The sequence below is a fragment of the Orycteropus afer genome, unplaced genomic scaffold (genome assembly GCF_000298275.1).
Source record: "Orycteropus afer afer isolate SDZICR_OR568_19922 unplaced genomic scaffold, OryAfe1.0 scaffold00012, whole genome shotgun sequence".
Classification (NCBI taxonomy): Eukaryota; Metazoa; Chordata; class Mammalia; order Tubulidentata; family Orycteropodidae; genus Orycteropus; species Orycteropus afer.
In genome coordinates, this window is record NW_006921599.1 from 21958345 (window position 1) to 21982821 (window position 24477).

Sequence of the window (24477 nt, forward strand, 5' to 3'; positions counted from 1 at the left end):
GACTCATAGCGACCCCTCCTTGGGTTTCCGAGGCAGTATCACTACGGAAGTAGGATTGCCCAACCTTCCTTCCGAGGAGTGGCTGATGGGTTTGAACCACCAGCCTTCTGGTTAGCAGTCAAGTGCTTTAGCCACTATGCTACCAGAGCTCCTGTTTGAAGAGTAGAAGGAACTAGTCCTTACTCTCTACTGGTTTTGGTTCTACTTTGTTTTTTGTTGGAGGGTGACCTTTCATAGTCTTTGTGTGTGGGGGTAGGATGGTATACATGGCTCCTCTTTTTAGGCTCTATCTTGGTTCTCTAGTGCTGCTATAACAGAAATACTGCTCTATCTTGGTTCTCTAGTGCTGCTATAACAGAAATACTGCAAATGGATGGCTTAACAGGTATTTATTCTCTTACAGTTTAGGAGGCTAGAAGTCCAAATTCAGAATGCTAACTCTAGGGGTTGGGTGAAAGCCCCTCAACCTTGGGCTTCAGCTCTGCCTCTTATTCCAGGCTTACTGCAGCTGGAGGTTCTTCTTCTTCTTCTTTTTTCCCTTTTAATTGTGATTTGGGTGAAATTTTACAGAGAAAATTCACTTTCCATACAGCAGCTCACATACACTTTGTCTCATGACATTGAAATTTCCCACAATGCAACAGCTCTCCTCCCACTTCCTTCCCATAGTTACCTCTTCCCTGTGTCCTTCCCTCCATTCACTTCTGCCCCCTGAACTGTCTCCCTGTGCATACACAGCCCTTCTATTCTCCCATGATTGATCTCTCCAAGGAGTGTATCTACCTAATGTAATGGCTGGAAGGCACAGGAGTGGGTTCAATTCCAGACATGAAGGGCAGCTAGGAGCCATAGCCTCAGTGGTCCCATTAGGCTCTATCAGACCAGCAAATCTTGTCCCTTTTTAATTTTTTTTAGTGATTTTGAGTTTTGTTCCACATTGTTCTCCCACTCAATCTAAGATCTCCTACATAGATCCCCCTCCAAGTTGTTGACAGTGGTAGGCGGCATCATCTTGTTCTTCTGGTCTCATAGTCCTATAATCTGAGGATCACATGGCGCACCAGTCACCTAGATTAATTGTTTCCATGCATCTTTGGTTTTCTTAATTTTCTTTGCCCTGGAAAAGATGCAACCCATCATTGCATCTAGATGGCTGCTTGCGAGCTTTTAAGATCCCAGAAACGACTCGCCAAAGTAGGATGTAGAACAATGTTTTTGTGTAGTATGTTATGCCAATTGAGCTTGATGTCCCCTGCGACTATGGTCCTGAGCCCAGAGATCCAACTACTCACTCCCTCTGGGTAGCTGGCTGTGGCCAAGGAGCGACTACACCCTTGCCCCTTGTCAGCTCTATTGTATACCTGGAATTCTTACAGGACATACCAATACACATGTAGAAACATTGCCTGCCAACCCTATACATGGTCATGGGCACACTACCCGCTGCATAGACATACGTCATAGGTCAGCCTGTCCACACCATCTATCCACCCATATGTCCATGTTTGCCTTCACTGACAATGCAGTACTATATGTACAAAAGAGTTCATCTTTGTTGTCTGTACCTCCTATGCACCTCTCTAGTCTTCCTTTTCCTCAGTGTCACCATGTTGATCAGTCACATTTGGTACATTACCCTTCTCTTCACCCAAATCACTACTTGTCTCTACCTATCTAACAGTTTCCCTCCGTTCCCCTCCCATCCCTGGTAATCAACAAAGAAACTTTCCTTCCATATATAAACCTTTCCTTGACTCTTTACAATAATGGACTAATACAATGTTTGTCTTATTTCACTCAGCATAATGTCTTCCAAGTTCATCCATGTTCTGTGGTGTTGTGCAGATTCTACGTTATTCTTTAGGGTTGCATAGAATTCCATTGTGTATATATACAATAATTTGTTTATCCATTCTTCTGTTGATTGGCACCTAGGTTGTTTCCATCTTTTTGCTATTGTAAATAGTGCTGCAGTGAACATGGGTGTGCATATATTTGTTCTTGCCTGGGCTCTCACTTCTTTAGGATATTGCCTGGGCTCTCACTTCTTTAGGATATATACTTAGTAATGGAATGGCTGGGTCAAATGTATTTCTAATTTCAACTTTTTAAGGAATCGCCATACTGCTTTCCACAGTGGTTGTATCATTTTACAGTCCTACCAGCAGTGTATGAGAGTCTCAATCTCTCTGTGTCAGCTGGAGGCTTTTTGTAACTCATGAAGCTGCTGGCTGCTGAGCCTGATAAACCCAAGGTCAGCAAGTAGAAAGACACAATACCAAGATCAACAGACAGCATGGCAGACCAGTGGTTCAAGTCCAGGAACAATTCAAAGATTGGCAGGCCACATGGCAGGCCGCTGAGATGAAGACTTGGCCAAATGCAGGATCCAGATGTGCGTTAGACTGTTCTCAAAGCTTCTCATTATACACTAGAAGCAGACCACACCTCAAAGGCAACTAAGTAGAGGTTCACAGCAGATTCCACTATGGAGGTGATTATACCACATCCAGTCTCATCATGGGTAATAACTGCATCCAGGTGCCAAGCTACTCAAAGTCAGAACCCAGCTAAGTTTTTGCTATTGTAAATTCCTTTACTACCACAGACTCCATGCTCTATTACAATAGTACCCAGTGCCCTCATCCCTATTGGGAGTTGTCCCTGGCCTAGCCCTGAGCACATATTCTGTGAGTCCATCATTCTTGATGAATTCTGAAGTGAATGTATGAAAACAGATTACATTGCTAATCTGAGTAAAAATGGTAGAAATTATGTAAAATTTCATTCTGAAAAAAAAAAAAAAAAAAAAAAAACCCACCCAAACTCACTGCCGTCAATTCAAATCCGACTTTTGACCCCTCCTCAGGTTTCCGAGGTGTTATCTCTATGGATGTAGGTTGCCCAGTCTTGCTTCTGAGGAGTGGCTGGTGAATTTGAACCTCCAGCCTTCTGGTTAGCAGTCAAATGCCTTAGGCACTATGTCACCAGAGCTCCCAAATTTCATTCTAGTGGAATCATCATCATCATCATCATCATCATCAAGTCAGCAGTCAAGCTCAAAGCTCTAGTTTTGGTATGCAGCTAACTAGAAATGTAAAGTGGTAGAGAAACTTGATTTCTTGACTTTTTATGCCCGTTTATAAAGTAAAATTTGAATTATTGTTAGGCCCTCTTTTAGTGTTATGATTCCATGTTTTTAAGGCTGATACTTCTGAGTATAATTTAGTTGTTTTTCTAAGGGTCAAAATATTTTTATTTTATATTAAGACAGGACAGGATTTTCTACGACTCTGTTTACTGTACTTACTCTGCCCTCCCAGTGTAGGATATTAGTCTAGGATAAACCCAGGTGCCATCAAGTCAATTCTGACTTGTGGTGACTCCATTTGGGTCAGAGTAGAACTGTGCTTCCTAGAATTTTTCATGGCTGATTTTTCAGAAATAGATGACCAGGCCTTGCATCCAAAGCACCTCTGAGTTAAGAATTGTTTCCTCATAAAAGAAACTGAAGAATCAAAGGTAAAGGAGGCCTACTGAGTTCAAGATTAGATACTGTTTTTGGAAGCTTTGAAAATGGAATTGTCCTATCAGAATGTATTATTTACAGATTCTCCGAAGGCAAGAGAATTTTAATTGCTCTTCTGAAGTCTGATTCTCTGTCTTAGCCAGTGTTCAGATTTTCTCTTTAGCATAAGCCTCTGTTGATACTTTATGGAGTCTTTGTAGAAGAAATGTAGAAAAAATATGTAGATGGTTATGAAAGCTAATAGGACTGTAGTTGGAAGGTACACATGTTCCCTGAGAGAGCTTTATGTGAAAGTCTGCTTCTTGGAAAGATGATTGAACAATGAACCAGCCTGTCCTTGTTTTAAAGTAAACATATTTGTAGACTTGTACTTGGCAACTGATAAACCATTCATAGAACCATTGAAGGCATGAGCTTTGCATTGGTGTTGAATCAACTGAATGAAAGCTGTTTATAGCCATGTGTACCTTTCCAACATAAACACTATCTCTTAAGTAAATCATTTTTATGTTAGTTTATATCTCATATCACACGGAACCTTTTTATTTTGCCTTTTGTCTGGTCTTGACTGATAGATAAGTATACATATGTCTTGACTGTGGTATTCGAGGTTATCCTTTTCCATTGCAAATTGGCGTAAGCCAGAGTTATTGTATTTTACACTTGTCAAAGGATAGCACTTCTTATTATAACCAATGCTCACAATCAATCAGTATTTTACAAAACTTTTTCAGCTTTCCATCTACATATAGAAGTATATCATTTAAATGAGTTCTTGGATCAAGAAATGAGGGAAGTTTTCTTTACTCATTTATATCTTCATTATTGCATGTCCCCTGCCCCCTGCCTGAAATAAATTGTTTCCCTAGAGGATCTCATGGAGCTCAGTTATTTTTAAATATGTTTTGTGTTGACTATATTTAAGAGGACAAGGAAAACCATACATATTTTTCAAAGGTTAGAATTGTAAATAACAGTATGACTATATTTCAGTTCTTTTTATGTGTTAGTGGATTTCATAAAGCTGATGTTGGATTTTTACAATATAGATATAGGAGATCATTATCATTGATATACTATGTATAAGAAATTTTGAAAGGTTGCAAAGAGTAACTTGTTGACAAACCTTACATTAAACATGTATGTGAAGCTATTAATCAAAGAGGTCAGTATCTGATCAGAAAGTACTGTTAGAGGGATAAAGAAGTTTTACTTCTTTTCCTAATTTTTAACTTTCTGTAACAGGTAATATTTCTATTTCCTTTTGACCTATCATTTTGCTCAAAAAACATTTCAAAGGCTCCATATACCTCTACTAGTTAACTCCCATCTGCCTCTCCAATATTGGCCCCCACCTTCTCCTTTGTGAATATATATCTTCTGAGGAGGCACAGTGTGATAGAAAGGGATAGGCTGTGGAGTTAGAGAAACTTGGACTCAAATCTTGGTGCTGCATTTATTAGCTGTGTGAGCTTTATCTAATCACATTACCCATTTGAACCTTAGTGTCCTAAAGGGCAAAATATACAATAAATGTTTTGTACTCTTTTTCATCTGTGATGACATAAGAGTGAGTATTGTGGTGTCCTTAGTTGCTGTCAGGTTGGCTTTGAGTCATGGTAGACTTATGTACAGGAGAAGGAACATTGCCCATTCCTGTGACATTTTTATGATCATTGGTATGCTTGAGTCCATTCTTTTTTTTGTGTGTGTGATTTGAGTCTAACCAAGTTAATTATCAGGCAAAACAACAATAACAGCAGCAAAAAAAGAAAATCAATACTCTTCCAAAGAGTATAACAGAATCCAGATTATCCATAACATTCACAATTCAATCCAACATTATCTGACATACACAGAAACAGGAAAACATGATCCATTAAAAAAAAAAAATTATTGTGATGTTGGTGCAAATTTACAAAGCAGATTCATTTTACTCACAACAGTTCATGCACATTTGGTTTCACACCCCGATTACAATTCCCAGCCATAAAAACTCTCCTCCCGTGTCCTCCCTGTGACTATCCCTCCCCTGTGCCCATCTATCTATGTATTCCTGTCTGTCCAGCTTTCCCTCTATGCAAATGCTGCCCTTCCGATGTCTCATGGTTGACTGATCTAGGGGGTGCATCTCCTTTGGGTAGATGTTCTATTTGTAGGTCTTTCTACTGTTTGGTTGAGAGCTAATCCAGGGAAGTGAGTTCAGTTCAAGGGCCAAAAGATAACCCAGGGTCATAGTCTCAGAGGTTCCATCAGTCTCTATCTGACCAGTACATAATTCTGGTCATTTTTTGTTTTTGAATTTTGTTCCACATTTTTCCTTCTACTATATCCAGGATCTCCAATTTTTGATCCCTTTCTGAGTGGTTAGCATTGGTAGTCAGGCATCATCTAGTTCTTCTGGTCTTAGGGTCATGAAGGCTGAGGTCACTGTGGTCCATCATGTCCTCAGACTTACGGTTTTCAAATGATTTTTTCTTTTCTTTTCTTTACTCCAGACGAGGGGAGACCAATAATTGCATCTTAGATGGCTGCGTGATAGCTTTTAAGACCACAGTCTCTACTCACCAAAGTAAGATTTAGAACAAGATTTTTATGTACTATGTTGTGCCAATTGAGCATGATGTCCCCTGAGGCTATGGCCCTGATCCTGAAGGTCTGGCTCTCTCCCTCAAGGTGTTTGGTTATCTCTGAGAAGTTATTGAGTCCATTCTTATGCCTTTTGTGTCAGTTCATCTCATTGAAGGTTCCCCTTGTTTTTACCGACTCTCTACTTTATTAATCATGATAGCCTTTTCTAGTGATTGGTTCTCCTTTATGACGTTTCCAGTGTTAAGTGAGCAGAAATCTCACCATCCTTCCTTCTAAAGAACATTTTCTGGTAATATTTATTCTAAGACTGATTAGTTTGTTCTTCTGGAAGTCCATAGTTAAGTCTACTCCCTTGACTACTTAATACTAGCTAATTTGGTTTTATAGCACATGCATATAAGCTGTTTGGCATGTAGGCTGTACTCCTTTTTCTTGACATCTATTTAGGTTATAAATTCTCTTTTCTATTGAGTAATATTAGGGCACTTTGGCTACACAAAAACATAATTTAAAAATAAATATGGGACTGAAACAATTCATTTATTTTTAAAGTGAATAAATAAACGTTATATATAAATCTTTTTGAAATTGTTATCCAAGTTAAACATATATGTTTCTGACTTATGGAAAAGAGAGAGAACATAAAATCTGGTTTTAATCAGATTACTTACATGCTCTGTATCATATTTTTTTATTTTATCTAATCCTTCAGAAATATCTAGCAGGATATATAATTCAGTGTCCTTAGATACTGTTCACCATCTGTTTTCAAATTGAAATATGAGAATCATGTTATACCTATATTCCCTTTGCCACCTAAATTCATACTCAGGGGAAACACATCACTAATATTTTCTTTACAGCTAACTTGATATTAACATTGCATATTCCATATTCTGCTTTCTTTGTATAATTTTGTAGTAATCATTAACTCTTACTTGACCCCTTTACATATTGATTTGTCATCAGAAATGTTTGTTTGGCTTTCCAGAAACAAAAGTCATTTTGTTTCCTTTAGCATTTTTTTTTTTTTCTTTCAAATTTGATCTAGTGTGGAAGGGAGAGAATTTTACAAGAGAATCTTGGAAAAAATTGGCATGAATCACAGCAGGCTCATGCATTTAGGTAGATATTGGGAGGAATAAAAATAAAAATAGGAATTAACAGTAAGTTGTTAGCTGTCATAGAGTTGACTATTGACTCATGGTGACCCCAAGCATAATGGAGGAAAACGTGCCATCCCCATGATCAATTGCAACTGGACCATTGTGATCTATAGGGTTTTTAGTGACTGACTTTTGGAAGTAGATTGCCAGACTTTTCTTATCAGTCCATTTTATTCTGGAAGCTCTCCTGAAACCTGTTCAGCATCATACCAAACACAGGCCTCCACTGACAGATGGGTGGTGACTTCACATGAGCTTCGTTGTCCAGGAATTGAACTAGGGGCTCCAGCATGAGGGTGAGAATTGTTCCACTGAACCATGACTGTCCTGTATCTCTAATCAGGTGCTTTCATATCCATTATTTCAATTTAAGGTTTACCTAAAGCATTAGATCTGATAAAGAGATTGTGATAGTGACTATTCTCATTGGACAGATAAGGAGGTAGCCTTGGGAAAGCAAGTAACCTGGCCTAAAATATATTGCTGGTAAGTGTCAAGTATGTTCCTTGATTGTACTGTTATATGTGACTGAAATATTTTTGTGTGTGCATTTGTATGGATTGTAGTAAAAGCAGTATAGGTTTAGTAAATATAATCTCTCATAACTTCAATGAATTTAAGACAAACTGGAATATAATATTTTAGAATCAGGTTTCTGGGCTGCCTTCTATGCCATGTGCTGAAAATGACTGACTTTATGTCACAGGAGTAGCTTTTTCTCCTCTTCCGGAAAGTTCTAGAAAAGTAATAATTGAAAAGACAGAGACACAGTAGAAATTCTTTGTGATCCAGCAATCCAACTCCTAGGTATGCATCCTAGAGATCTAACAGCAGTGACATGAATGAACATACACACACCTATGTTCATTGCAGCAGCATTCACAATAGTAAAATGATAGAAAGGACGTAAGTGTTCATCAGCAGATGAATGGGTGAACAAATTTATGGTACATACATGCAATGCATTACTATGCAACTATGAAGAATAATGAGGAGTCCGTGAAACATCTTACAAATGGATGAATCTGGAGGACATTTTGTTGAGTGAAGTAAGTCAATCACAAAGCTACAAATAATGTATAGTCTCAGTTTTATAAAAAGTCAAGAATAGGCATACACACAAAGCAAAGTTCTTTGATGGTTATCAGGGATGGGAGGGGGAATCACTTTCTAGATACCACACACATACTTACTGTCATTGAGTCAGATCCGACTCATAGAGGACCCCTCTTTGGGTTTCCAGGGCAGTATCTCTAAGGAGGTAGATTGTCCAATCTTCCTTCCAAGGAGTGGTGATGAGAAAGACAGTTCTCAATATGGGCAAAGTCTGCACAGCTTGTCCAAGGTAAATGAAGACACTAAAGAAGTACACAAGAATAAGGGACAATTTTGGTAAATGCTGTAACGTGCAATTTTGCAACAATAGTAGTAACAACCAAAATATATGTGTGTGGTTACATAGGTACACATATATGTATATATGTGTATAGGAAGGCACATGTGAGTATATGGATGAGATGCGTCTGTAGGCATACGTATATATATGTGTTTGTGTGTGCTGCATATATATTCACATATAAAATAATGTTTCTAGGGGGCCAGTTACAGATACTTCCTTGATATAACCAGCCCCTCGTAGGATTGTTTACTGAGTTTGAAGGCTTGGAATCATAGCATTGTGGGACAACTCAGTCAATTGATAAAGCATAGTTCATGAAGATAATGTTCTACATCTTAGTTTGCTGAATAGCATCTAGGGTCTGACTTGTGGTCGGACCCTAAAAGCTTGCAGGCAACCAGCTAAGATACAATTATTGGTCACTATTCATCTGGAACAAAAGACAATGATGGAAACCAAAAACTCAAAGAAGAAACTAGTCCACAGGACTGATAGCCAGTATGAACCACAGCCTCATATAGCCTGAGACTGAAAGGACAAGATCATGCTTGGCTACCACTACTGACTGTTCAAACCAGAAACACAATAGAAGGTCCTAGATAGAAAGGGATAAAAATGTAGAACAAAACTCAAATTCCTTAAAAAGACCAGACTTACTGTACTGACAGAGACTAGAGGAACCCCTAACTCTATTGCACTAAGAAACCCTCTGAACTTGGAAATTAAGTGATTACCAGTGCTCATCTTTCATCCCAATAATAGATTGGCTTATAAAATAAACAGTATCACCTGTGAGTACTATAAACCTTAAATAACCAATTACGGGAGACCCAAAAGTCAACCTTTACTCTAAATAAAGATGACAAAGAGGGGTAGGGAAGCTAGATTAATGGAAACAGAACAATTGTATGAAAATAACGATTATGTTGATAAATTATGGAAAATGTAATCAATGTTATAGATCAATTTGTATAAAAATTGTATGGAAACCTAATTTACGGTGTAAACTTTCACCTAAAATAACATAAATTATTTTTTTAAAAAATAAAGAACATGTGATGATAACCATGTAACAATACTTATAAAAGTTTTTAAAGTCATCTTGTAGGATTCTGTTTGCTTTACCTGTATGAGCTTTTTAACTCCATATGGGAATCCTCTGTGGTAGGCACCATTATTTTTCCATTTTACAGATGAGGAAGCTGAGGCAAAGGTAGATTCATAACTTGCCCGATTTCCAAAGTCAGCTTCAGAACTGAGGATCAGAATCCTTGGCACCAGAATGAGTGCATGTGGCTGGCCTTTAGCCTGATAAGTTAACAATTTGTGCTTCCTGGAGAACCTTGAAATTTGCCTGACTTGATGATGTAGGAAATGTTTTCATGTGTGTGTATGTGAAAGTCTATCAGTTTTTCATTAATTCTAAGTAGTACATATATTTTTAGGGCATTTGATATACAAATCAAGGCATAGTTAGAGGATGGGCGAGGATTTAGTCATTTAATATTCAGGAGACGCTCTCCAGGTACACTTTTAGGACATCAAAGCTTTAGTTGGGCATAATGACTTACTGGAATAAGTGAGAGATTTTGTGTATGCATAGATGTCCATGTGTCATCTGAGGTTTCAGCCTGAACCACTCAGATAAAGTAAAACCTTGAAATCACAGAGTGAAAGGAAATACCATATAGGTTACAAAGTACTAGAGTCTATAGCTACAATTTGTAATGCCCACTGTCCTTGTGATGGTTTATATGGGATTGTTTATCCCTTTTTATTTGAGAAAATATTTTCCTCTTTATTTAAAACTAAGTATTGTTGATCAAAGATTCTATAGAAGAATCTTGATCAAAAGGGGGGAAATTAAGAATAGAATTTCAAATTTTCATGGAATCCAGACTTTCTGGATCCAGTAAGGCTGAAATGAACCCTTAAAAGTATTGCCTTGAGATAATCTTTAAATCTTATTCCTTAAACCAAAAACATCCCCTGAAATATTTTTAAAACAAATAGTAGTTTGTTGTTGTTGTTGTTATTTGCCATCGAGTCGGCCCCGACTCATAGCGACCCCTCCTTGGGTTTCCGAGGCAGTATCACTACGGAAGTAGGATTGCCCAACCTTCCTTCCAAGGAGTGGCTGGTGGGTTTGAACCGCCAGCCTTCTGGTTAGCAGTCAAGTGCCTTAGCCACTATGCTACCAGAGCTCCCAATAGTAGTTTAGCATAATTAATAAAGAATGTCTGTCTTGAGAGTTGTGGTCTTTGAAGAACTATATGGGGTCAAATTGACAATAACAGCTGGAAAGACTGATAGGAAACTTAGTGGGCAGTGTCTTTATTTTAATGGGGGAGGAACAATTTGGGAAAGGAGAGTCAGAAGTATCGAAGAATGTAATAAATGTTATTGAATTGTACATGTGGAAATTATTTAATTGGTCTGTATTCTGCTGTGTGTATTCTCAACAATATCAACAACAATAATAATAAATTAAAAATAAAACAAACTATCCCATTTTTGAATCCTTCTAAGTATAAAGATTGAAGGGACTAAATGTGCAAAATCAGATTTTTTTTTTTTTTTTCCAGTTTTAGCCTTTCTTCTTCTAGTCTTTATGGTAGTTTAAATGTTTATTTGTTCACTCTCATACTTATCAGCAGATTTGTGTTGAATGCCTGTTATATGTTAGCCCCCTGTGCTACACCCTGGGAATAAAATATAAATGAAAATGCTGATGCTATCAACAAAGTGTTTGGATTCTAGTGGGAGTAACTGGCTTGTACCTAGTTAGTTACAATGCAGTTTAAGAAATTCTTCATTTGCTGACCACCTCCAGTCTGCCAGTTTATTGTACTGTGATAGCTCACTAGCTGCCATGATGCTGGAAGCTCTGCCACCAAAATTTCAAATACCAGCAGGGTCAACCAGGAAAGGTTTCAACAGAGCTTCTATACTAAGATAAACTAGAGGAAAGGCCTTGTGATGATCTTCTGAAAATTAGCAGTGAAAACCTATGCATCACAAGAGAATATTGTCACAAGAGAATACCAAACTCACTGCCATTGAGTCAACTACGACTCATAGCGGCCCCCATGGGGTTTCTGAGGTGATAAATCTCAGAAGTATATTACCCTATTCTTCTTAGAGCCCCTTAGTTTGAAAGGCACCCAAAATACACAATGGCTGCAACAATGGATTCAAACACACCAATGATCATGAAGATAGTGCATGGATGGGCAACATTTTGTTCTGTTGTCCAAGGTTGGTGCTGACTCAGCAACAACTTTTCATTCACAGAATGAAAGTTATGTAAGCGCCCCAAAGAGGAATTAATTCCTCTTGCAGTTTTGAGGAAAGACTTCTCAGATGAGGATACATTTTAGCTAAATTTTTAAAGTAATGAATAGTAGTATTAGGTAGGCGAAGGTGGGCAGGGAGGGCCTAGGAGACAGTATGCTCAAAAGCCAAGAATAGTAAAAGGGCAAAAATAATTATCCCACAGCTAGGAACTGAACACTATAACTAGCTCAGCTTACCTATGAATAAAATGCCAACACTCAGGGTTCCCATTCATCTAGACTTCCTACCAAAGCCAAATCCATTACTATTGAGTCGATTCTGACTCATAGTAACCCTATAGGGCAGAGTAGAACTGCCACATAGGGTTTCCAAGGTTGTAAATTTTTACAAAAGCAAACATCTCATCTTTCTCCTATGGAATGGCTGGTGGGTTCCAACCACCAGCCTTTTGGTTAGCAGCTGAATGCCTTAACCACTGTACCACCAGACTTCCTTTACTACTGTGTAAAACAGGGCTTCCTTTATGCTTGCAAACTGCCCCCTTCCTCTTTTTGTTTTTTATTGTTTAACTTTTCTGGTTTGTTTGATAGCTTTAAAGCAGATGTAGGTGTTCGCTACAGCAGGCTATAATCATACTTGAGGAAGTAAGAAAAACACTAAGCTGCCTACTATAACACAGTGGAATGCAAGATTATCTGTCATTTGTTTTTATGTCATCTTATTTATTTTTCTCAGAAAATTCTATTCTTCTACTTTCCATTTGAATATGTCCCTTTGATCGTTACCTAAGTGCCCACCAAACCAAACTCACTGCTGTCGAGTTGATCCCGAATTATAGCAACCCCTCTTTGGGTTTCCAAGGCAGTATCTCTACAGAAGTAGATTGCCCAGTGTTCCTTCTGAGGAGTTTGAACCGCCAGCTTTCTGGTTAGCAGTCAGATGCCTTAGGCACTACACCACCAGAGCTCCCACAGTCCTGCTTGTTTGTGAGTTGTCCTGGATAAGCATAACATGGCAGTGTGGGGACTTCCTCTGTGCAGTGCCTAAATTTGCTAACATAGAGGTTTATAATGGGATGGCAAAATGCTCATGTTTAAATAACTTAAAATTCCTGGGAAATTCATATAACTGGCTGACATAATATTAAATAATTTGTGTTATTAACAAATTTTGCAGATGGCCAAGATAAGTGTGAAGGGTATTTTATGTTTTGACTTACTGTCTTTGTAATTGCATTACCTAAAATTCAGCAGACTTTTCTATGATCAGAAAGGAAATTAATTATTTTCCTATTAAAAACACAAGTCTCTCCATCCCCATTGTCGTTGAGTCGATTCAGACTCATAGTGACTCTATAGGACAGAATAGAACTGCCCTGTAGTGTTTCCAAGGCTGTAATCTTTACAGAAGCAGGCTGTCACATCTTTTTTTTTTCCAGCTGAGTGACTGGTGGGCTTGAACCACTGACCTTTCGGTTAGAAACTGAGCACTTAAGCACTGTGCCACTAGGGCTCCTTCCTTTAACTCACAAATATCCACACTATGTGAGGACTGTAATTGACAAGCATCAGTTGATAAGTGGTTTTGTTTTCTACAAAAGGACTCAACATAAATGTAGTGCCCACCATATTTATTCAAAAAAGCATATTCTTATTTTTTATTGTGATAAAATATATATAACAACAATTTGCCATATTAACCATTTGTAAGTGTACAATTCAGTGATGTTAATTACATTCACCATCATCACTATCCATTTCCAGAAGTTTTTCATCACCCCAAACAGAAACTCTGTATAACTTAAGGAATAACTCCCTATTCTTCCCTCCCCTCAGTCCCTGGTAACCACTAATAAACTGTTGTCTCTATACATTTTCCTCTTTGATATATTTCATACAATATTTGCCCTTCTTGTGCCTAACTGACTTCTCTTAGTACAATGTTTTCAGGGTTCATCCTTGTTGTATCATGTATCAGAATTGCATTTCGCCATGGTAGTATAATATTCTAACATATGGATATAACATATTTTGTTTATCCATATATTTGTTGATGGACACTTGGGTTGTTTCCACTTTGGCTATCATCAATAATGCTGTAATGAACATTGGTATGTTATTGTTGTTATGTGCCGTCGAGTCGGGAACATTGGTATACACGTATCTAAATCTCTACTTTTAATTCTTCTGGGTTTATGCCTAGAAGTGGAATTGCTGAGCTTGTGGTAATTCTATGTTTAACTTTTTTGAGACTCCACCAAACTGTTTTCTACAGCAGCTGCACCATTTTATAATCCCACCAGCAATGCACAAGGGTTCCAATTTCTCCATATCTTCACCAACACTTCTTTTTTTTATTTTTCTGGTAACAGCCATCTTACTGAGTGTAAAAGGTATCTTACTATAAAGACATAGGCTTAAACTAACTTCCTCTGACACTGTTTATTAAAGTTAAGCAACTCAATTCTGATTGCCAAATTTGCTTAGCAAACTAGATGATTGTCCCAAACATAATTATATAAAACAGAAAGGCATGGTGCCCCCCTGCCAAAAATAAAAATTATACACACACACAGTTGAATTCACTGTCCACAATGTTCTTTATAATAACTAGGCAAATAAGAGAAACTTGAAGGTGATTCAAAAGTGTTATGATTAAATTTGTATTTATTCCAGAAAAAAATTAACTTGAGAGAATACAGTATCCTTGTCATGCAACAAACCCAATGTTTTGTTATATAATTCATTTTGTGATTAAATTTTTATAATTTAACCAAGTAAAACCTAACAAGCAACATAGTGTTAGTGAGTTAATTTAGTTAAAACAAAGCAAATGTGCATGAATGATCTGTCATTGACACAATGAACTGCCACATTGTGTGTATGGGCTTTGTGAGTGTTCTTTTTCCCTCTTCTCTGTCTTCTTCCAACCCCTTCTATACATCCTTCCTTCTCACGGTAAACTTTGATCCAAGAAATGCACTTTGACATAAGAAATCTTTAGGAGTTTTAATATAATTACATTTAGGATGAGATTTCTGTTCAATATAACATGATTAGCTAGTTTAGTAATTTCTAAAATTCTGCCCAGACTTGAAAATACTTTCATTGCCCATTGCTGCTACTCTCTGCGTGTTTTCCTCCTGAGATTGAACTGGACAGGATTTTGAATTTTTAGTACATTCCAGTGAGCATAAGTATATTGGCTAATATAGGATTCCTTAATTGACGTGGTGATAATAAACATGATCCAGTATTCCCTCCCACCCTCTAGCTCTTTCTCTTTTGTAAAACCACACATTAATAACCTGTTGTTATCTCTCTCTCCCTGGTGAGAAATCCTGCCAACGATTATTTACAAAAACAGCTTTGGGGTTAGATGTGTAGAGTGACTAGGATTGTAACAAAATTGGATCAGTGTTTCCTTTTAAATTACATATGCACACTTTTATAAATTAAATTTCTACATTCATATACTATATCCTGTTCACATAAGAGAAAGCAGTAAGCAGGATCATCTGTTCAAACAAAAATGCTCTTTGAATATTTTCTTGTACTCTGAACACATACCCTGCCTTGGCCCAGTCCATTTTCTCTGCTCCCAGTTCCATGTGTCCAGTGGGCATTCAGTAAATAGCCAATGAACGAACCCCTTTGTCATCATGTCTCTATCAAGTAGAGTGGAAGTCTGCACTGCAACAATAGCTGTTGGATAGTCTGTACTGGGAAGGCCTGGGCTCAACTTCAAAAGCTATTTCCCCATTGTGACAGGGCAGAACATGTTCTCCTTGGGCTGAGAAGTCAAAGCTTTATCCCTGTTAAAGACTGTACCTCTTTTCTTATTTCCTTCCCAGGAGCTGTTGAATCCATATGTGACTGCCAAGAAGAATCCAGAAAAGCCAAAGAGCCCAAGCATGTCAGACTTCCCTGCAGCCTGCCACACACACACTTAAATCCCAAAGGAAGTGAGTGAAAAATCAATGGGAAGAAGAGCTCCAACCAGGTGAGCAAACACACCATTCTGAAGGCTAAAGCAACAGGAAGGGATCCTTGGCACTGCTGTTAATTTGGCAAGCTCAGGACATAACCTGAGTTTACACTTAATTACCTCACAGCAAATTATTTTTTATCAAGCACTATAAATTTAGGATGACTCCACCAAGCTCTTTGGCTAAGGACAGATGAATACATCAAAGGCTGATAATTATTCTGCAGGTGTGGTTGAGGGAATTGGCTCTTTCCTTTGAGGAAAGAGTTAAATCTCAACATATTTTATTTCATTTTTTTTTTTTTTTCTCAAATGAGTTCTTTTTTCTTGAAGCCAGTAAGAGAGTTATAATATAAACTTCTGGTTTTGGTGTATATGAGTATGTGTGAATCTCCATAAGATAGGCCAAGGCTGCTGTTTTTCATCGTTATAAATATAAAGCTCCTTGTTGCAGTCTCTGTGTCCAGACTTTGAACTATCCTTCTAGGTGCATTGAATTAGAATATGGCATTTCTTGACATTTTAGTAATTAAATAACTGGTTGGAGTCTTATGCTAAGTCTGGTGCCATAATAGGATTTACTAAGGTTCCATTGTGATTCTAAATTAGTTTTAAATGTCTGACCCTTGCCTTTCTTTCCGTTTATGTTAAATGTTATTACTACATGGAGAGAAGTTATTTTAATGGTAGCAAGATGTCATTTAGAAACTCCCTTTGCTCTACTACTCCAAAAACCACATAGAATATTAAAAGGTGGCGTTTAATTTCTGAAACAACTCTTGGGCAGGATCTGTCCATTTTGCAATATTGACATTTTGAACCAGATAATTCTTTGTTGTGGGAACCTGTCCTGTGATTATAGGATATTTTGGAGCATCTCTAGTCTCTGTCCATTAGATACCAGTAGCATTTGCCCATTCTTCCAAGTTATGACAACCAAAAATGTAGCATTAAAAATTGCCTTCAGTTGGAACCCATGTTATATAGAGAGATTTAACTAAAGAAAATGCAGTTAAAGAAATATTACAATAACATCAGCCTGCATAACTATGAGACCAGAAGAACTAGATGGTGCCCAGCTACCACTGGCAACCACTCAGAGGGGGATTTATGTAGGAGATCCTGCATAGAGTGGGAGAACAATGTGGAACAAAACTCAAAATCACAAAAAAAAAAAAAAAGAAAAGAAAAAGAGACAGGTTTGCTGGTCTGATAGAGCCTGGTGGAACCCCTGAGACTATGACTGGAATTGAACCCACTCCTGTGGCTTCCAGCCAAACAAAAGACAGGCGTATGAGCTGAACATTTATATTAGGTAGAGTACTCCTTGGAGGGATCAATCATGGAAGAATAGAAGGGCTATGCATGCACAAGGAGACAGCACGGGGTAGGGCGGGAGTGCATGGGAGGGAAGGACACAGGAAAGAGGTAACTGTGGGGAGGAAGCAGGAGGGAAGCTGTAGAATTGTGGGAAATTGCAGTCAATGTCATGAGACAAAGTATAGATGAACTACTGTGTGGGAGATGAATTTTCTCTATACACTTTCACCCAAATCACAATAAAAATTTTGAAAAGGAAATGTTACAATAACAGAATGAAATGAAAGTGTAGAATATGGATTTGTTATTTTTAATTTTTTTTATTATTATCTGCTTAGTTATAAAGAAAGTAAATCCTGAGGATATGGCATCAGCCAGTATTCCCACTTAGCCACCAATGATCTGTTTATTATTGATTAGAACTTTTTTATTGATACAATTGCAACTAACTTAGAATAAGATATTTATTTTGACTCTCTGATTACCAACTAAAGAACTCCTAGGTATTTATATAACATACATAGCATTCTATGAAGAGGATCACTGCGTACTTCATGGTGTTGTAGTTAGCTGCTGAGTCAGCTCCCAAATCATGTCGACCTCTTACACAATGGAACTAAACACCATCCCCATATCAGTTGTGTATCGGAAAATTGTGATCCATTGGGTTTTCACTGGCTGATTTTCACAAGTAGATCACCAGGCCTTTTCCCCTAATTCATCTTAGTCTGGAAGCTCCAATGAAACCTGTTCAGCACTGTAGCAATACCCAAGCCTCCACTGGCAGATGGGTGGTGGTGTACATGGGGTGCATTGGTTGAGAACTGAACCTGGATCTCCTGCAAGAAAGGCAAGAATTCTACCATTGAGCCACCAGTGTGCCCTTGAATGCTTCTGCAGTGATTATTTCTTTTGGGAATCGAAGGAGCAGTAGAAGAACAAGTTGTAAATGAGGCTCACATACGACTTTAATAAATGAATGCATGAGTGGAATGAAAAATCACACTTTATAATGTAATTCAGCAGTTTTATGAATGAGAGGTCAGATGTGTGATTTAAAGGAACATTTCACTGAATTCACAATCTTGTACAGTGTAAGAAATGGTCCAGAATACTGCATTCTTCCTATGTAGGATTATAGTTCATTCTTTCTGTTCTCTCTTTCTTTCAAATTTCCTTCTACCTTTATAGTACTTTTTTTTGAGTGAGCAGACAAGTAGAATCATGTCACCATTGTGATTTAACATTACATTTCCTGTTATCTTTATTTCAGGTTTTCTTTTTACCCTCTCTATCCTCTCCTCCCTTCTGCTCACATGATTGCCAGGAACGTTTTTGTTTTTCATTTTGGTCTTTCAGATTTTCCATCCTTCTTGTCCTTGTTTTCTTCCCTTTATTCTGGCTATAGAAACTATCAGGTGCCTCTTTGGCATCACTGTACATTTTTTGAACCATATTACCCAGGGACTCCCTTTTATTATGCCTTAGGCATTCTCTTCCTTTAATACTATATCTCTCTGTGGGATAGTTAATGATCTTTGCAGCAAATGAAGGTGAACTGTAGCTGCATTATTGTTTTAATACGGCCAACTGTATGGAACAGATTGGGCTAAGCATTGAACAGCTGGGGCTGGCATAGTGAGTCTTGACTTCTCTCGGAAGACTTCCAGAACTGCTAAACCATCAAACTTGAAGGGGAAAAAGGGACAGGAAAGGTGATAGAGATAGTGGTTCCTGCAGGTGCTTTTTGCTGTTGTGATTCACATTTTTGAAATTTTCACTCATTTGTGGATCTGGCAAAGCTACTTGAACACAGAAGTTGCTGGCACTGCTATAGCCTTGCTGGGTTAATGGTTGCAAGGTTGTTTTTATTGTTCATTTGCAGATACTGAACATGTCATAAGAGAAGTGCTCTTTGTTGTTGTTGTTGTTGTTAAAATATGTGGCTCTCTTTGAAACTTTTAGTAGTATTTAAAAAAAACAACTTTTTATTGTGATTTAAATGAAAGTTTACAGAGCAGGTAAGCTTTCCATTCAACAATTCACACATATTTTGTTTCACATCATTGATTTCAATCCCCTGAATGAAGCATCACTCCCCCGACATCCTCCCTGTATTTTTTGTTTCCATTCCTCCTTCTCTCCTAACTCTTCCTACCTTCTGGACTTTGTCCTTGGGCAAATGCAGCCCTTTTGATCTTGAATAGTTGACTGTTCTGAGGAGTGTCTACCCTCTTAGAGTTATTGTTCACCTTGTAGACATGTCTGTTGTTTGACTGAAAGTTTAGCTATTGGAGTGAGTTCAATTCCAGATCCGAAGGTTGACTAAGGGCCATAATCTTGGGGGTTCCACCAGTTTCCATCCAACAAGTTAGCCTGCTGGGTTTTCTTTAGATAATTTTGAGTTTTGTTCCACATTTTTCTTCCACTTTAACCAGAACCTTCTAATGTTACCTTTTTCCAGAGAAGTTGGCAGTGGCCAGGCACCATCTATTTCTTCTAGTCTCAGGGTCATAGAGGCTGAGGTTCACGTAGTCCCTTAGTCCTTGGGCTAATTATTTCCATATGTCTTTTATTTTCTTCACTCTTCTTTGCACCAGACAGGGAAAAAATGATCATTTTACCTTAGGTGGCCGCTCACAAGCTTTTAAGGCCCCAGTGACTATTTGCCAGAGTAGGATGTAGAACGTTTTCTTTGTGGACTGTGTTGTCCCCAGTTGACCTTGATGTCCCCGGAGACTATAGTCCTGAGTCTCCAGGCACAGCAACTCATTGTCTCAGGCTTTTTGGTAATGGCTAGGGAGTTTTCATAACTTTGCCTTCTATACACTATACTATATTCAATGGGTATGTTTGCAGTATATGCAAATAGATATGTAGACATATCCTGTCAAATCTATACATATTCCCAGGTATAGGCCCATTCTCCTTTCCACACCTGTTCAGCTTGTGTGACTGTTTATATATCCACTCTTAGATTGTTGATTATTATTTTTACTGTAACTGCAGGATTGTAGATTAATTGGTGTTTACCTCTGTTGCCTTTGACTCTTGTACTACTCCCAGCATCTTCCTTTCCTTGATCATTTTGTACTGACCTCCTCCTTATTATATATTGCCTTCCCTCTTCACCTAAGTTGGCATGTGTTCACCCTCTAATTAGTGATTTACCCTCCCTTCCTCTGTCACCCCTGGTGACCATCGAAGAGTATTTCTTTTTATGTGAAACCTTTTCTTGACTTTTTACAATAATGGCCTTATATAATACTTGTCCTTCTGTGATTGACTTATTTCATTCAGCATAATGTCCTGCAAGTTCATCCACATTATGAAGTGGTTCACTGATTCTTCATTATTGTTTAATATTGCATGATATTCCATTGTGTATATGTATCACAGTTTGATTATCCATTCATTTGTTGATGGGCACTTAGGTTGTTTCCATATCTTTGCTACTGTAAATAGTGCTGCAGTGAACATGGCCATATGTTTATTCATGTCCCAGATATCACCTGTTTAGGTTATATTCCCAGTGGTAGAATTGCTTGATCATATGGTATTTCTATTTCCAGCTTTTTAAGGAAGTATCATACTGTTTTCCACAGTAGTTGTCCCACCAGCACTGTATAATGATTTCAATCTCTCCATACCCTTGCCAGCACTTTTTTTTTTTTTTAATTTAACTTTGCTATTAGAGCTAGGGTGAGATGATAACTCATTTGGATTTGCATTTCTGCAATGGCTGATGATTGAGAGTATTTCTTCATGTGTTTATTGACTACTTGAAGGTTTTTTTTTGGTGAAGTGCCTGTTCATGTCTTCTGCCAAATTTAAATTGAATTATTTTTCTTTTTGTTGTTGAAATGCTGAAGTTTTCTATAAATTTTAGAGATTAACCCCTTGTCTGACAGATTGCCAAAATTTTTTTCCCAGTCTGTGAGTTCTCTTTTGGTGAAATATTTTTATGCACATCAGTGTCTTAATTTTTAGGAGGTCCCAGTCATCCATTGTGTTTTCTGGTGTTTGTATATTTTTGGTTATGTTTGATAGTGTATGTACGCCATGTATTACGTTCCCTAGGTCTATCCCTATTTTTTCTTTGATGGTCTCTATAGTTTTAGGTTTTACATTCAGGTCTTTGATCCAACTTGAAATCATTTCTCTGTATGGTGTGAAATATGGGTCCTGTTTCATTTTTATGCAAATGGATACCCAGTTTTGCCAGTACCGTTTGTTAATGAGACTATCTCTTCCTCATTTTATGAGTTTTGGCACTATGTCACAGATCACCTGTCTATAAGTAGGTAGATTTACTTCTGGGTTCTGAATTCTGTTCCATTGGTCTGTGTGTCTATTACTATACCAATACCAGACTGTGTAGTAGATTTTGAAATTGGGGAGTGTGAGTCCTCCTGTTTTTGATCTTCTTTAGTAGTGCTTTACTTATCCAGGGTCTCTTTCATTTTCACTTAAAGTGGGTGAGTAGTTTTCCGTTTATTTAATAATGGAATCTGGATCAGGAACTGCTTTATATCTGTGGATCACTTTGGGTAGTATTGACATGTTCATGTTAAGTCTTCCCATCCATGAGTGTGGTATATTCTACCATTTATGTAGATCTATTTTGGTTTCTTGTAGTAGTGTTGTATAGTTTTCTCTGTATAGGTCTTTTGTGTCTCTGGTTAGATTTATTCCTAAGTACTTCATCTTTTGGGTGGTTATCGTAAATGGTATTGTTTTCCTGATTTCCTTTTCAGACTTCTCTTCATTAGTGTAAAGGAATCTGACTGATTTTTGTATGTTCATCTTGTATCCTGCCACTTTGCTGAAACTTTCAATTAGTCCAGTAATTTTCTTGCTGACTTTTTGGGATTTTCTATGAATAGAGTCATATTAGTGGCAAAAACAAACAAACAAACAACAACAAAAATAACACATCTTACTGCCATTGAGTCAATTCAAACTCATAGTGAACTTCTTTGGGTTTCTGAAACAGTAAATCTTTATGGAAGTAGATTGCCCAGTCTTCCTTCTGTAGAATGGCTGGTGGTTTTGAACCACCAACCTTCCGGTTAGTAGTCAAATGCCTTAGACACTATGCTACCAGAGCTCCTTGTCAGTTGCAAATAGATAGTTTTACTTCTGCTTTGGCTTTTATTTCTCTTTCTTGCCTTATTGCTCTGGTTAGGACTTCTACTAAAGTATTGAATAGGAGGAGTGATAAAGGGCATCTTTCTCTGGTATATTTTCAGTCTCTCTCCACTGAGAACAATGTTGGTTGTTGGCTTTTTATATATGCCCTTAATTATGTTGAGGAATTTCCCTTCTATTCCTATTTTGTTCTGTGTTTTTTTAATCAGGAATGAGTGTTAGAATTTTTTTTTTTTAATGTTCATGAAACATATTGTTCTATAATTTTTTTTAAAAAATGATGTCTTTGCTTGGCTTTGGTATCAGATATATATTCACTTCGTAAAATGAATTTGAGATTATTCCCACCTTTTCTATATTGTGGAATAATTTGGGGAGAATTGATGTCAGCTATTCTCTGAACATTTGGTAGAATTCTCTAGTGAAATTGTCTGGGTCAGGAATTTTGTTTTGTTGGTAGTTTGTTTGTTTGTTTGTTTGTTTATTTATTTATTTATTTATTTAATGAGGTGTTTGGTATCTTCTTTTGTTATGAGTCTGTTCAAATTGTCCACCTCAGTCTGTGTTAGTTTAGGTAAGCAGAATGTTTCTAGAAATCTGTCCATTTCTTCTAGGTTTTCAAATTCATTGGTGTACAGTTCTTCATAGTGTCCTGATATTATCCTTATTATTTTGATTAGTTCTGTTTTGATGCCACCCATTTCATTTATTATTCATTTTATTTATATCTTTTCCCTCTTTTCCTTTTGTTACATTTGCCAGTGCTTTGTTGATTTTATTAATCTTTTCAAAGAACCAACTTCTGGTCTTGTTGATTCCTTCTATTGTTTTTCTGTTTCCTTTCTTTCTGCCTAAGTCTTTATTACTTCTTTTTTTTTTTTCTTTTCAGATGACTGTAGGCTTATTTTGCTGCTGTTTTTCTAATAGATGAAAATATTGGTGTAGGATATTGATTTTGGCTCTTTCTTTCTTTTGATGTGTGTATTTATTGATATAAATTGCTCTTTTAGCACTGTTTTTGCAGTCTTACAAAAATTTTGGAATATTATATTTTCATTCTCATTTGAGTCAAGGAATTTTTTATTTCTTCTATTACCTAGTAGTTTTTAAGCAAGGTGTTATTCTATATCCATGTTTTTGGTTTTTTTTTTGAACTTGATCTTCTATTGTGGATTTCTAATTTTAGAGCACTGTGATCTTACAAGATGCTTTGCAGTATTTTGTTGTTTTTAAATTTATTGAGACTTGCTCTGTGGCATAACATATGGTCTATTCTGGAGAATGTTCCATGTGCACTGGAAAAGAATGTATATTTTGCTGTTGTTGGGTCAAGTGCTCTTTATATGTCTATAAGGTCAAGTTGGTAGGTTGTATTTAGTTCTTCTGTGTCTTTGTTGAGTTTTTTTTCTAGTTGTTCTATCCTTCATTGTAAATGGTATATTTTTGTCTCCTGGTATTATTTTGGAGTGGTCTATTTCTCTTTCCATTCTGTTAAAGTCTGACTTATGTATTTTGGAGCTCTTTCATTGGGTGTGTAAATATTTATTTTTGTTACATCCTCTTGTTCAGTTGACTGCTTAACTATATAATGTCCTTACTTATCTCTTATGCTGATTTTTGCCTTAAAGTTTATTTTATCAGAAATCACTATTGCCACCTCTGCTCTTTTTTAGTTGACTTCTTTTATTTATTTTTTAATTTTCTTGTACTATGGGTGCAAATTTACAGAGCAATTTTTTTTTTAATTTAACAGTTCACGCACATTTGATTTCAAGCCCAGATTACCATCCCTGACCATAACAAATTCTCCTCCCCTCCCATCCCTGTGACTGTGCCCTCCTTGTACCTGTCTTAACTATGCCTTGTTGTCTGTCCAGCTTTCCCTCTATGTGAATGCTGCCCTTCTGGTGTCTTATGGCTAATTGCTCTAAGGGGTGCATCACCCTGGGTTAGGTGTTCTGCATGTAGGTCTTTCTACTGTTGGGCTGAATGCCAATCCATGGGAGTGAATCCATTTCTAGGCCCAAAGGGTAATC